Below are 15,570 nucleotides of genomic sequence, written 5' to 3'. Positions count from 1 at the left end.
GGAGCTGTGTGTCTCTCCCCAACAGCAATAATCGTGGGGTAACTTTTTGTAAAAGGAGGTGTAATGTTATAATATATTCTGTAACATCTTTCTCTTTGCCATACTTCAATTTTTCATTTTGGTTCTGTGCCTCAATGGTAGACCTTAGTTTCACCACTAACCACAAACCCATGAAAAAAATTCTCTCCTCGCCCAGCACTGTCAGTAGAAGAGTCTCATCACAGAGCCAGAACAAGTGCCCCTCATGTTTCCACACTGAGTCCATCTCTCCAGCAAGGCGATAAGAGAGCTCTTCTGAGCTCAAAACAAAATCTAAAATCAATCAAAATCTACCACAGACAGAATATTATCGGCATGTTTGTGCTTGCTTTTGGGACCTGTTGACATCAAAATCAACATACTATCTTCACTGAATTTTGGAAAAAATCATGATACTAATATTTACAACTTTTTCAAAGTTTATAGCCTGAATACTGTCAACTACTGCACCTATTGTTATGTATATGGTTCTTATTGTAACACCAATTACTCAATTTATCAGAATCTCATTCATCACAATGTTTATGATACATTATATAATTTCTGCACTTTTTATGCCTGTAACACTGTCGAGAATACATCTCCACAAAAATGGTGCTACACTACGACTATATAGCACACCTATAATGGGCCGATGTGTTTGCCTATTAGGGTGGCCCTTAATTTTCAACTTTCTAACCCTGTTTCAGATGAACTTAATCTAATATATAATAAATATCACAATTTCATGAATAGTAAAACATTAATAACCTAAGTAGAAATGGCTGTAGTAGCTAGGTAAGGCTAAGAGTGGCCTCTTCCTTTTAATGATCTGGAGAGTGATGCACTTCATCAGTGAACACTGCCTGTGCTGACGAAAATAATTTATTAAAATTAAAGCAAATGAAAACAACAACTCAGTATGAAATTCATTTTCTGTAACACTAAAATATGTCTTGCTTCTTCAGTTATGCTTCTAGTTATTTTTACTGATTTTATTTTTTATTGTTTGATTATCAAATAAAACAAAGATTTTTTAACCCACATACCAAGTATACCTTACACAGGCATTAAAAGTTGTGTACTGATGTGAAATTTTATTATAAAAATGAAACTTTAATTAAAAATAACATTTTATTGAATGTAACAACAGGATTTAGAAATTATAAGTATTTGCTGACTCCTCATAGCCAGGCCAACACCCCAATACTTGGAGCACTACAGACATGTCGTCGTCATCATCGTCATCGTCGTCATCATTTTCATCATCATCGTTTATCAGCATCATCTTCATATGCACTACAGCATATAAAAGTTACGAGGGGTATTAATGTTTCATTAAATCTGTTGTGTCTCGTTTTTCTATCTTCCTAAGCAGCTTCTTCTTCATCTTCTTTATTTTGGCTGTGTTCTTGATCTGAAAAATTCGTGTTCCATTAAATTTATTTAAATTGCAATAGAAGAGTAAAACTACAAGTTACATCTCAAGTTAGAATCTTACCACTTGGACTACTTCAGATTTTCTTCTGTTTGCCTCCTGTCTTTCAAGATTAAGCTTCCGCCTCAGTTTCTTTGCTTTCTTTTCCTCCAAAAACTGTTCTTTGCGTGCTTTTGACAATTCTCTTGTTTGTTTGATAGACTCTTGTAATGCACGTCTCTTTTCAAGAGACAATTGTAGACCTCTGGTTTTCACAATAGATGAAGCTCTATTGAAACAAGTTCAATCAGATTACCATGTGTGTGGTTTTTTAAATTATTTTTTAAATAAAAGAAATTAACTTAACTATTGCTGTATGAAAACTGAAGAAAATGAAATATTTATGCATACAAACTACATTACTAGGAAAAAAATCTTTTTGAAACTTCGGGTCAGATTAAAATCTTGTGCTGAGCCATTTCTCGAACCTGACACATTTTAATCTGGTAATTTAGTATTACCACTAATTGGTCAACAAAATCATTTTTAGTACACTGTTTGTACATATGATATAGGACAAAGGGTAAATATAATTAAATGATGATTGCAGTAGTCACTGTATTATGAAAAGTCCAGGATGCAATAATGACAATATTATGAAAAGGATAAATTGCTACTCACCTTACAGTGGAAATGATAAGTCACAGATAGACACAATAAAAAGACTGCTAAAAAATTAAGCTTTTGGCCAAAAAGCCTTCTTCTGAAGTAGACAACACACACACACACACACACACACATATACACACACACACACACACACACACACACACACACACACACACACAAAGTACAACTCACATGTGTGATCAATGTCTCTAGCTACTGTGGCCAGACTATGGACTGCAACTTCACCTGATGGGAGAAGCAGTTTGGTGTGGGTAGTGGGGGTAAGGAAGAAGCATGAGGTGGCAAGGGGAAGAAATAAGAGAATAGGGGTGGAAGAAGGTGTAGTGCTGCTTGTGGGAGTGTGCAGGAACATGGTGGAGCTGTCAGGTGTAGCAGTGAGGTTTCGGGGAGGGGGGTAGAGAATAGGAAAAAAAGCAAGGTGGAGCAGAAGGTTGTGTAGTACTGGAGTGTAGCAGATATTGCAGAAAGAGCTCTCACCTGTGAAATTCAGAAAAGCTGATACTGGTAGGAAAGATCCAGATGATGTTGACTTTGAAGCAGTCATTGAAGTGAAGTACATCATTTTAGGCAGCATGTTTAATAACTGGGTCATCCAGATATCTCTTTGCTACAGTTTGGCAGTGGCCATTGATGCAGACAGACAGCTTGTTAGTTGTCATGCCGAAGTAAAAAATAGCACACAGTTTGCAGCTTAGTTTGTAGAGGAAATGACTGCTTTCACAGGTAACTCTTCATTTGTTGGGATGGGTGCTGCCTGTGGCTGGGCTGGAGTTGGTGGTGGTGGTAGGAGAATGTATGGGACAGGTGATGCATCTAGGTCTATTGAAGGGATAGAAGCCATGAGGCAAGGTTTGGGAGCAAGGTTATGGCTTATGTTTGGTGGGCAGTAGAAGACCACTGTGGGTGGGGTGGGGTGGGAAAGAGGATAGTTGGTATGATTTTGACTAACTCTTGTGTCCTGAAATGACGAATCCTACACACTATCCTTCCTACCTATAACAGCTTTTCTAAACTGCACTGCTGGGAATTCTCCTGGTAATATATCCTATGTTCCTGTAACCCTTTGGTCTCAACTTTCATAGTCCCTGTCCTTCCCCTCTGCTCAAATCTACCGCCTACATCTAGCAGCCCTACCCTGTGCCCAATGTGTCTCTGTACACTTCCACAAGAAGCACTACAGCTTCAACCATCCCCACCCAGCTATCCCTTTCCCTACTCATCCCATGCCGCCTCCTTACCCCCTTCGGCCACACTAGCTTGCTTCTTCATCAGGCAAAGTTGCAGTCCCTAGTCCGGCCAGACATTGGTCATGTGTGACTGAGTTGTGCTTGTGCGAATGTGTGTGGTTTCTACTTCAGAAGAATGCCTTTTGGTTGAAAGCTTAAATGTAAAGTAGTCTTTTTGTTGTGCCTGTCCTTAACCTAACATCGCTATACAGTGAGTAGCAATCTATTCATTTCATACTATTGTTCTTATAATGTCCTAGACTTTCCATTGCTTGATTTTACATAATAATATAAACTGACATATTACATTGCTTGTACAAATGACACCAATACTTATTATGTGAGACTCCATGATTACTACAGTTGAAGTAGGTGAAAATATAAAGAAACATAATACACAATTATTTTATTGGACAGATAAATTGGCAGGACACACACATAAAACAACCTCCCCCTTGAACCCTTCTGATTGAAGGAGGAGCCACTGGCTCCGAAAGCTTGTCTAATGACAACCCCCTTTTATGTGTGTGTTCTGCCACTGCTTTTATCTATAAAATTAAATTATTTTGTCAAAAATTGATTGTTTTCATTGTTATAATACATAATAAACTATTTTTGATTAATGAGATTTACTTATTCAGATATTCCATAAAATCAGAGACAGTAGAAGCAACAGACATGATAGAACTTTTTTACTTTACCCAAAATGTATTTCAAGTCAGTGTGCATTTTCATAAGAAGTCATGTGTGGTTATATAATGGAACTCTAGTATGGTACACTCTTATTTTGCATAAGTTTGTACTTATTGTGTCGGTGTTAAGCTTATGCCATGTTTATATGAGTGTAAATCATAATTAAGTTTCAAGATGTTTTCTTTTTTAAGGTGCTCTCTTCCATAAAAAATAATATTTCATATATATATATATACAAACAAGGCAGAGGCAGTATTTCCAGACTTAAAAAAAAAAAAAAAAAAAAAAAAAAAAAAAAAAACCTACAGAAACCCCTGATAAATCTTTTTCAGCACTTTAATTTTGTTTCTAAAATTGTGTAACTTCCCACAAAAAAACGTGCACCAGTAGTGACTGTATACTGCCATGGAGCACTGTCATCATCAATAAGCAGCTCATATTTCAGAGAGAATCCTAACAGCATAAGCACATGTAAGAGTATTAAGTATATTATTGAGATTGCTAAAGTGCATCTCCCACTTTAGACCTTTCTGCATATGTATGCTTAAAATGTTTGTAGGACTCACACTAGAGAATTTTTTCATCAATAGTGGAAAGAGGGTTTGTAGGCTGTAGGTTTTGTATGTTGTGAAAGCTAGCTGCAACAGTTTTTTTCAGAATTTATGATGACACTATTGGTACGGAATCACTCTACTAAACTACACATAAACGATGTTCCATTTTCCTGTAGATTTTCCTCAGTGGGTGATTTAATTAGAATATTAGTGTCATCTGCAAAGACTATTGTGGTTCTATCATGTGTTTATTGCTCAGCATTTTTGTGGAGGATAATAATATTTGTCATAGACCGTTTGACACATATGTGCCAGGGTAGAAAGAGACCACAGTACCATTATCAAATCATTCGGTAGTGTGCTATCGCAAAGTTGGACATATGCACAGAAACTTAAATTTATTGGGATTTATATGCAAAGTGATGAAGCCTTGCATACAACAGAAGTGTCCAAAAAGAAATACAACATATGAAATTAGGCATTTTAGAAAAGTACTGAGTGTGTGTGTTTGTGTGTGCGTGCGTGCGTGGGGGGGGGTTGGGGGGGGGGGGGGGACAAAACTACATAAAGTTGTATTCAGTACTGAACAGTACAACAAAAAGAATGGGAGCCTACAAAAGCACTTTGAAAAGCACGTAAAGAAAACAAAGTACTGATATGAGGGTTTGCCTCAGGCACACATTTTAAGAATACTAAAAAGTAAGCTGCCCCTACAGATTAGTGACAAAAATGTGACCACAAGATGGAGAAATTTACATTTTTATTTGATGGAGGATTTCTGAAGAGCAGAGAAAGTCCTAGTCTGAAAACCCATGCACCAACAATACTCATGATGATCCTGTGAGTCTGCATCCTTGAATTATAGGGGGAGAGAGTGCAACTCTCACTGCCACTGATGTACATGGTGGAATGTGCTTTACCAGTCAGTGAGCAATGGAATGATCACTGGAAGACTATATGAAACAGAGAATAAAGCATACATGACTCCACAAACTTGACTGGCAAACAAGTGAAAAAGTTCGGTGGGAAAACTAACCATTAGAAATGAGAATGGAATAAATTCCGTACATAGCTTGGGCAGTTTAATCATGGAAGATCAATTATAGAAGAGTTATGTGATGAGTAAGCAAGCTGTAAAGTTAAGGAACAGATGAAATTGACAGTAAACAGGAAAATTGTGTACTAGGTGTTGTTATTCTGGACACGGGGGCAAAGAGAATCGTTGCCTCATGCAAATTATTCCAGAAAAATCAGGAAACAGAGGGAAGAGAGAACCCTTCCTGTGAGCAGGATAAAAATAAATGGCACAGTTGGCACAAGGTCAAAGCCAGTGGTATTACGGACCATTTTAGAAATGAGTAGTGGGTATGAGCACACGTTTTTAGTCACACTGGACAAGCAATCCATTTATTTAGGAAGTAGATTTTCTTATAGAGAAAGATGCAATAACCAGTTTCTCTTAAAGGGGGAGTAGGACGTCAAATGGGACAACTTGGAGCAGGAGAGACACCAAAGGACATTTTAATTCCCACTGTCTATACTTTTAAAAATAAATTCATAAAACTTTGTCAGAAAGGATTCAGGATTTACACTTATAGTGGTGGAAGTTCAAAAATATAAGAAAATATTTTATTTTTTTACATTTGTATTTCACCTTTTTTTCACTTACCACTGGCTGCAATTGTTGTTATAGGTACACTTTTCTTCATAAGTAAGGGAGATTCTTCGATGAATTTTACACAGCATACAAACCATACTTACAGGTGTATGAAACTCTAGAATTTTCCAAATCTGTTGAAAACTGTGGTAAAAATTGAGATAATTAACTATAAAATTTGATTTTTTTCTAAACTTGAAGTTTAAAATATAACAGCACATTCACTTTTTCACAAATTAAATAATTTCTAGAGTTCCATACACCTGTAAGTATGGTTTGTATGCTGTGCAAAATTCGTGAAAGAATCTCTCTTACTTACGAAGACACGTGTACCTATAGCAATAAATGCAGCCAATAGAAGTGAAAAAATGATGAACTTTCACATGTAAAAAAAAAGTTATGTTTTTGAACTTCCACTGCTATGATTGTGAAACTTGAATCCTTCCTGGTAATGCTGACAAAGTTTTATGAATTTATTCATAAAAGTATAGATAGCTTAAATTTCCATTCTGTTTGTTGTTCTCGGTACATTATTCCTGTACTTATTATTTTGACACATGTGATCCTTTACTTTTACAAGCTACTGAGAAAATGGCATGTGTGGAATATGACGGGATGAGAAGTAACTCGGACAATGGCATGTCTGTTGTACAGTTTCAATATCTGAGGATGCTAATAATGCAGCCTACAAAATTAATAGGACCCGAATGAGTGTAGGAGTTTTAGGGCAGAGATGCTATTAGCAGTACCTTCAAATGACGAGGTCCTGGACACCCATGCAGCACAGATGCCCGCCCTAGTGTCATATTCTAAGGGCACTGGTGGCAGATTGTACAGCTACCACAGCACAGATGAGGGCTTGTGAGCCCAGATGTGCCTACACAAACTATTGCGAACCGGTTATTAATAGTGGGACTACAGGCACACACACCTCTAGCCTGTCTTCCAACGATGCCACAGCACTGTCATGCACAGATTGACTGTTACTGTCATAGGATCACTTGGAAGATATAATGGCATGCAGTGGTGTTCAGTGATGAACTCAGATTCTGCCTGCATACAAGTGATGGTCATTTGCAGGTATGATGTAGACTTGGTGAGCGCTGTCTCATTCAGTGCATTTGTCCAGCACTCTGGTCCCATCCCAGGCCTCATGGTCTGTAGTGCAATAAGCTACAACTCTCATTCACCTTTAGCGGTAATGGGGGGGGGGGCGCACTAATTAGCACTCGGTACTGGAAAATGTTGTTAGACCTGTTCTTTTTCTGTTCTTGCAACAAGAAGGTGATGTATTGTTCCAAGTGGATAGTGCTCACCCACACACTGTCCGCGAAACTCAATGTGCTCTGCAAGATGTGCAGCACCTTTCCTGGCCAGCAGAATCTCCAGACCTGTCTCCCATTTAGTATGTGTGGAATATGACGGGATGAGAAGTAACTCTGACAACTTGTGAATTGACAACTCTTACAGAACTACATGAGCAGGTGTAGAATAAAGTATCCAAGGACAGTACTCCCCTTCTGTACGATTGAGTGGATGCCAGAGACAGTGTTTGCATTGCCGCCCCCCCCCCCCCCCCCCCCGTCAAAGCTACGTCAAGTACTAATATGGGTATTTCGAACCATTTGTGCTACTGATCTGTAAATGTAATCATTTCATGTTCTCCATATGCACTGTTGCAACAGTAAATCTTGAGTGAACTAGAAACCTCTAAAAGGGCATACTAATTTTTTTTCCAGCTTTATATTATGCACAAACCTACACACATATGATCACTTATTTTCAAATTTTTTAATTACCAGCAAAGCAGAAAACCCTTCTTTGCATAAATAGCATAATATAACGCAAGGCAATATGTTCGCATAAATTTATAAGACAGTGCAAGGCAATAACTCAGATCTTAGTGCATAAAGTGTTTTTTTTTTTTTTTACACAACTGCTCAAGGGAATTGGATTCAAAAGCATCCTTACAGTTTCTATTGAACGAGCTATCTTGGATTTCTTCTGTAATTTCTCCAGCATTAGTGCTAAAAGGGTTGAGAATCAGTTTTTGGTGAACTTTAGCTTCTGTTCCATTGTATCCTGGGAAGTAATGAATGAATTCATCAGCCAACATTTGCTGAGATTTTCTTGTACCTTTGCCCTAATTCTGTCATATTTTTTGTCATAAATACACAATTTTAATGTAATGAAAGAATAGTTTTTTACCAGTTTTCTCTATCCATAACTGAAGCTTAAATAAAGGCACGAAGTTTATCTTCATGGATAAATATATTCGCCACATGTTCTAAATGTCTGTTTCCAGAATCTAGCAATTACAAGCTCCACTAATTCAAGTGTGTGGAAATATCCACAACATAAACCAAGTGCGCCCGAGATGTATAGAACATTTCTTTAGTAAGTCTTCCACATTTTTCCTCATCGTGAAACAACTCGACCTCTCCTTCGAGTTAATAATATAATCTTCCCAGCATGTTGACTTTCGACATGCAGCGAACTTCTGTGTAAAAGAGAATGATCTTAAGGTAGGAGTCAATTTCAGTGCACAGAGTGGCGTATATTTACGGTGCTGCTTTTGATAACATTTAACATATTAACGACCAACTGCATCGTATTATTGAGGCACGCAGGAAGAGTCTTTGAAGGTAGTGCCTGGCGACATATGATACAAGCGTTGTCAATGCCGAAGGATTCTTCTGTTTTATTTGCGCCGCTAGAACGAATATGGTTGTGCTGGAGCGCCATTCGTTCATGTCACAAGCGGCGCTACTGATGTTTTCTCCGATGACGCCAATCTTGTACCATGTTTCATTTTTTCAGATTCTCTAATTTTCCTTTAAAGAATTGTGGTGGTCAGTCAGAGAAATTACGGTGGGCCGCTTCGAAGAGTAATTTTAATTTCGCTGACACTGAGGAATTGTTCGTGAGAAGGGCTGCGCATTTAACGTACCGTACTGTTTTATGTCGCCACTAATCCGAATTTAATGTAACTACTATCGCATTTTCTCTTAGGCGCCATATCCGAAAATAAAACCGAAATACAACGAATGTAAGCATAACAAGCAAAAGTGTACATATTGTATATTTCTCGTAACAAAATAAATAATATAATAAAAAATAAATATACTTTGATTATATTTTAATTGCGTATCGCTATGACATGCGGTACTCTCATTAGGTTGTCAATGAAATATATCTCACTGTTGTGAAACAATTGTAACACACAGGTATCATGATGCCTATATTCGCTTTCATAATACTTAGTTTTGATTAAAAAGAGTTTAACTTCGAAAAATGTGTACTTACATCTTTTATGTAATTCATAAATTGATAGGAAGATCGCGGACTGTCAGTAAACCTACAGATGCCGTCGAACCATTACAGCCCAAACAAAATCACTGACACCACCGAGCAAGACAAAAGAAGGCGTTCGATTGACTGACCGGCTCGTACCATCCCGTCATATCGATCGTTACCCTCTCCCGAGCCATCAGCACCTGGCACTACTTAACAAGGAATTTATATTTTAAAACGAATAAAAGCTCGAGATTTTAAATTTTCCCCAGACCATATTTTAGCTCTGGCTGACACTAAACCTACACGTCAACCTAAGCTACTGATTAGTCTGTCATCAAAACCTTCAATAAACACGTTCCACATCATTACGAAGTGTCGTATTCATGATCTATGGAACAAGCATTAATCTAATCTAATCAATGACGACAGCGATGGCAAGAGCAGAACGACAGTACTCGATCGTTATGTACCCACCACAACAATATAGACCTAGTAAATAACAAGAACCAGGCCACTTGTCACAAGAACTAAACATTTTACAAATAAAATGCACAAACTAAGTCTACTGCTGAAATATACAAATAAAAAATACTCAACGTGCCGGTTGCATAAGGTATGTGTTATACTAGACTCCAAGTATATACCCTTTAAACCAAAACATTATGACCACAAGCCACTGCGAGATTGTATGCCACCTGGTGATGCTTCTGGCTTCTGAGGTGGTAACGAAGGTGTGAATGGAGAGCAGAGGCAAATCATTCTAGTAATGACATGGGCTGCAAAAGGGGAAATCCACTGATGTAAGTTGTTGTGTCACTCCAGACACCACACTTGCTAGGTGGTAGCGTTTAAATCGGTCGCGGTCCGGTAGTATATGTCGGATCCGCGTGTCGGCACTATCAGTGATTGCAGACCGAGCGCCGCCACACGGCAGGTCTAGAGAGACTTCCTAGCACTCGCCCCAGTTGTACAGCTGACTTTGCTAGCGATGGTTGACTGCCTACTTACGTTCTCATTTGCCGAGAAGATAGTTTAGCATAGCCTTCAGCTACATCATTTGCTACGCCAATTATCAGTTACTACTGATATTGTGAACTATGTACCGTCAAGAGCGACGTTCTTCATTAATTGATTAAAGTTATGTATTCCACCAGCTACGTCAGTTTTTCTAAATTCTAATTTCCTTGTCCTGTTCCAGACCTCGCGCCAGCCTGCGTGAGCTAAAACGCGTGCCTTTCGGCCTTCTCTAGTAACACGGTGTTGGCTCTCCTGCCAACCACAACATAAGTAACTTCAAGGAAGGTCAGATTGTCGCATCCCAGTACCTGGGAGCAAGAAATTTGGAAACAGCGATGTTAGTTGGTTGGTTGTTAATGTGCTACTGACATAAGCAGCTATGGAAAGTGATGGACGGATTGTGAAATCACTAGTAGGTGACAAGTTGTTGGATGTCCACACCTTACCACAGAAACTGGAGGTCACAGTTCATCTACATCTACAGCCATACTCCGCAAGCCACCAAACGGTGAGTGGCGGAGGGTACCCTGAGTACCTCTATCGGTTCTCCCTTCTATTCCAGTCTCGTATTGTTCGTGGAAAGAAGGATTGTCGGTATGCTTCTGTGTGGGCTCTAATCTCTCTGACTTATCCTCATGGTCTCTTCGCGAGCTATACGTAGGAGGGAGCAATATACTGCTTGACTCTTCGGTGAAGCTATGTTCTCGAAACTTTAACAAAAGCCTGTACCGAGCTACTGATCGTCTTCTGCAGTGTCTTCCACTGGAGTTTATCTATCATCTCCGTAATGCTTTTACGATTACTGAATGATCCTGTAATGAAGCGCGCTCCTCTCTGTTGGATCTTTTCTATCTCTTCTATCAACCCTAACTGGTACGGATCCCACACTGCTGAGCAGTATTCAAGCAGTGGGCGAACAAGCGTACTGTAACCTACTTCCTTTGTTTTCGGATTGCATTTCCTTAGGATTCTTCCAATGAATCTGTCTGGCATCTGCTTTACCGACGATCAACTTTATATGATCATTCCATTTTAAATCACTCCTAATGCGTAATCCCACATAATTTATGGACTTAACTGCTTCCAGTTGCTGACCTATTTTGTAGCTAAATGATAAGGGATCTATCTTTCTATGTATTCGCAGCACATTACACTTGTCTACATTGAGATTGAATTGCCATTCCCTGCACCATGCGTCAATTCGCTGCAGATCCTCTTGCATTTCATTTCAGTACAATTTTCCATTGTTACAACCTCTCGATTCACCACAGCATCATCTGCAAAAAGCCTCAGTGAACTTCCGATGTCATCCACAAGGTCATTTATGTAATTGTGAATAGCAACGGTCCTATGACACACCCCTGCGGCAAACCTGAAATCTCTCTTATTTCGGAAGACTTCTCTCCATTGAGAATGACATGCTGCGTTCTGTTATCTAGGAACTCTTCAATGCAATCACACAATTTGTCTGATAGTCTATATGCTCTTACTTTGTTCATAAAACGACTGTGGGGAACTGTATTGAACGCCTTGCGGAAGTCAAGAAACACGGCATCTACCTGTGAACCCGTGTCTATGGCCCTCTGAGACTCGTGGACGAATAGCGCAAGCTGGGTTTCACATGACTGTCTTTTTCGAAATCCATGCTGATTCCTACAGAGTAGATTTCTAGCCTCCAGAAAAGACATTGTACTCGAACATAATACGTGTTCCAAAATTCTACAACTGATAGACATTAGATATATAGGTCTATAGTTCTGCACATCTGTTCGACGTCCCTTCTTGAAAATGGGGATGACCTGTGACCTTTTCCAATCCTTTGGAACGCTACGCTCTTCTAGAGACCTACGGTACACCGCTGCAAGAAGGGGGGGGGGGCAAGTTCCTTCGCATACTCTGTGTAAAATCGAACTGGTATCCCATCAGGTCCAGCGGCCTTTGCTCTTTTGAGCGATTGTAATTGTTTCTCTATCCCTCTGTCATCTATTTCGATATCTACCATTTTGTCATCTGTGCGACAATCTAGAGAAGGAACTACAGTGCAGTCTTCCTCTGTGAAACAGCTCTCATGATCTTGCTTGGCACATACTCAACACGCATATTGTATGATGGTTTTCAACTTTGTCCACTGATCCTCAACACTATCTGTACTTGAGACAAAACTTTTGTGTTGAGCCGTCAGGTACTCTGTAATCTGCTTTTTGTCACTTTTGCTAAACAGAAAAATTTTCCTACCCTTTTTAATATTTCTATTTACAGCTGAAATCATCGATGCAGTAACCGCTTTATGATCGCTGGTTCCCTGTTCTGCATTAACTGTTTCAAATAGTTTGGGTCTGTTTGTCACCAGAAGCTCTAATATGTTATCAACACGGGTCGGTTCTCTGTTAAACTGCTCAAGGCAGTTTTCAGATAAAGCACTTAAAAAATTTCACTGGATTCTTTGTCCCTGCCACTCATTATGAACATTTGAGTCTCCCAGTCTACATCCGGCAAATTAAAATCTCTACCTAGAACTGTAACATGGTGGGGAAATCTACTCGAAATATTTTCCAAATTATCCTTCAGGTGTTCAGCCACAACAGCTGCTGTGCCGGGGGGCCTACACACACATCCAATTACCGTGTCTGTGCCTGCTTTAACCGTGACCTTCACCCAAATTATTACACATTTCAGATCTCCGTCAATTTCCTTCGATACTATTGCACTTTTTATCGCTATAAACACGCCTTCCTCTTCACTGACTAGCCTGTCTCTGCGGTATACATTCCAATCTGAGTTTAGGATTTCATTACTGTTTACGTCTGGTTTCAGCCAACTTTCTGTCCCTAGTACTACATGGGCGTTGTGACCGTTTATTAATGTGAACAGTTCTGGAACCTTTCTATAGACAGTCCTGCAGTTTGCTATTAGCACATTAATATTGTTATTCCCTGTTGCATTTTGCCTACTCCTACCTTCCGCGTCTCAGGAGACGTCCTGTCGGGCCTAGGGAGGGAATTCTCTAGCCTAAAAAACCCCCATGTGCACTCCACACGTACTCCGCTACCCTTGTAGCCGCTTCGCGCGTATAGTTCACACTCTGCAAAAGCTGGATAAGCATATCTCACAAGACAGAGTGTGCCATACTGGTGCAGGCAAAATGTTTCTTAGCACACCATTCATAGAGTTAACATGGAACATGTAGAGGATTACCTGTTGTGAAACTCATGTTTAACAATGTCTGAACAACGTTGAACACGTGTTCCGCAGCAGATGATCCTCTGTGTGTTCCATGTTAACCCTATGAAACTGCCAATTACAACTGCACTGGATATGGAATAATTTTGGTTGGGCTGTAGAACAATGCCAATGTGTCATCTGATCTGACATATTACATTTCTTGTTATCAATGGTTGTTTTTGGATATGCTCTCAATAGTCGTGTTTGGATACACTACCATCCAGGTGAACGGCTGCTTGAGACATGCAGCATGCAATGGTTGCAGGCCAGCTGGGGCACTATTGTGCTATGAGGACATTCACCTAGGCTTCCATGGAACCTGTGGGAGTAATTTAAGTCACCATGACAGCTGTGGACTACGTGAACAATATTGCATGCCACCTGCACCCCTTCATTTTTGATGTTTTCCATAATGGTGATGCCATCTCCCAAGTGGGACAAATGCCCATGTCAGAAGACCAGAACTGTGCTACAGTGGTTTGAGGAGAATGGAAGTGAACTCATAGCAATGACTTGGCCACCAAATTCACCTGATGTAAACCCAATGATGTACATATGGGGACAATACCGGATGGCAGCTCCGCACCCACAGGCCACTAGCTGGTAAATTACGGGGATTGCATGATCTGTGCATAAACATCTGGTGCCACATACCTGCAGAAACCTTTCAAGGACTTGTTGAATCCATTCCACATAGAACCCATGCTTCTTTATGTTACAAGCATGGGCAAACACAGTACTAAGCAGATGGTCATAATTGTTTTGGCTCACAAGTGTATAGTATGTGGGTCATTCCATGTGAAATTAACCAATAAAAGAATAAATTTGAACCCTGATGATTCAGAACTTTAATTTTTTGTCATTTTATTCTAACTATCAAAATAAACTGATGGAAAAAAGCCACAGCACCAAAAAATAATTAATGTAGAGTAATGAAATTTTGGGAATACATTTGTCTGGGTAACAAATTTAAATGATTAACATTGAAAGACAACAGGTTAATTAATTAATTTATTTAATCATATGGATAGGGCTCTGCCCCATAGGACAGACCGTTCGCCGGGTGCCGGTCTCTCAATTTGACGCCATTTTGGCGGGCTGCAGTCGATGAGAATGATAGAATGATGAGGAGGACAGCACAACACTTAGTCCCTGAGCGGAGAAAATTCCCCGACCCAGCCAGGAATCGAACTCGGGCCCAGAGGATTGACAATCCGTCACGTTGACCATTCAGTTACCGGAAGTAGACAACAGGCTATCGTAAGTACACGATAAACCACTGCAAATGTGAAATGCTGATACAATAATAACCATTGTAACCACCAGCATGCTTACATTCCAGCGTGCATACAATGTGTTGTTCAGGTGTCAGAAGTAAGTTTTTAGGATGGAGTTCCATACCTCTTGCACTTGGTTAGTCAATACAGGGATGATTAAAGCTGTTTGTGGATGACACTGGAGTTATTGTCTGATGACGTCTCATATGTGCTCGATTGGAGACACATCTGGTGATGTTGACACAATGTAGACCATAATCTTGTTGGAACACACCCCTGAAATGCTGTTCACGAATGGCAGCACAACAGGTATAACCACCAGATTGATGTACAAATTTGCAGTCAGAGTGCATGGGATAACCATAAGGGTGCTCCTGGTGCCATATGAAATTGCACCTCCACCTCAGACCATAGCTCCAGGTGTTAAGTCCAGTGTCTACCACACACAGACAGGTTGGTTGTAGGGTCCCAACTGGCCGCCTCCTAACACACACACACACAC

The 15,570-nt window shown here is 39.7% G+C and overlaps 1 long non-coding RNA gene across 1 annotated transcript; it reads right to left on the bottom strand.

Moving 5' to 3' along the window:
• Positions 1-1,531: 1,531 nt before the first annotated feature.
• Positions 1,532-10,079, bottom strand: LOC126284544 (uncharacterized). Its single transcript, XR_007551493.1, has 2 exons — positions 9,562-10,079; positions 1,532-1,724 (listed from the first exon to the last, which is right to left on the bottom strand). It is a non-coding gene; the product is annotated as an uncharacterized LOC126284544 (long non-coding RNA).
• Positions 10,080-15,570: the final 5,491 nt, after the last annotated feature.

This window comes from Schistocerca gregaria, chromosome 8, assembly GCF_023897955.1.
Source record: "Schistocerca gregaria isolate iqSchGreg1 chromosome 8, iqSchGreg1.2, whole genome shotgun sequence".
NCBI classification, from domain to species: Eukaryota; Metazoa; Arthropoda; class Insecta; order Orthoptera; family Acrididae; genus Schistocerca; species Schistocerca gregaria.
Note: the sequence above shows the minus strand (reverse complement) of the source record. Positions and strands in the feature narration are given on the sequence as shown.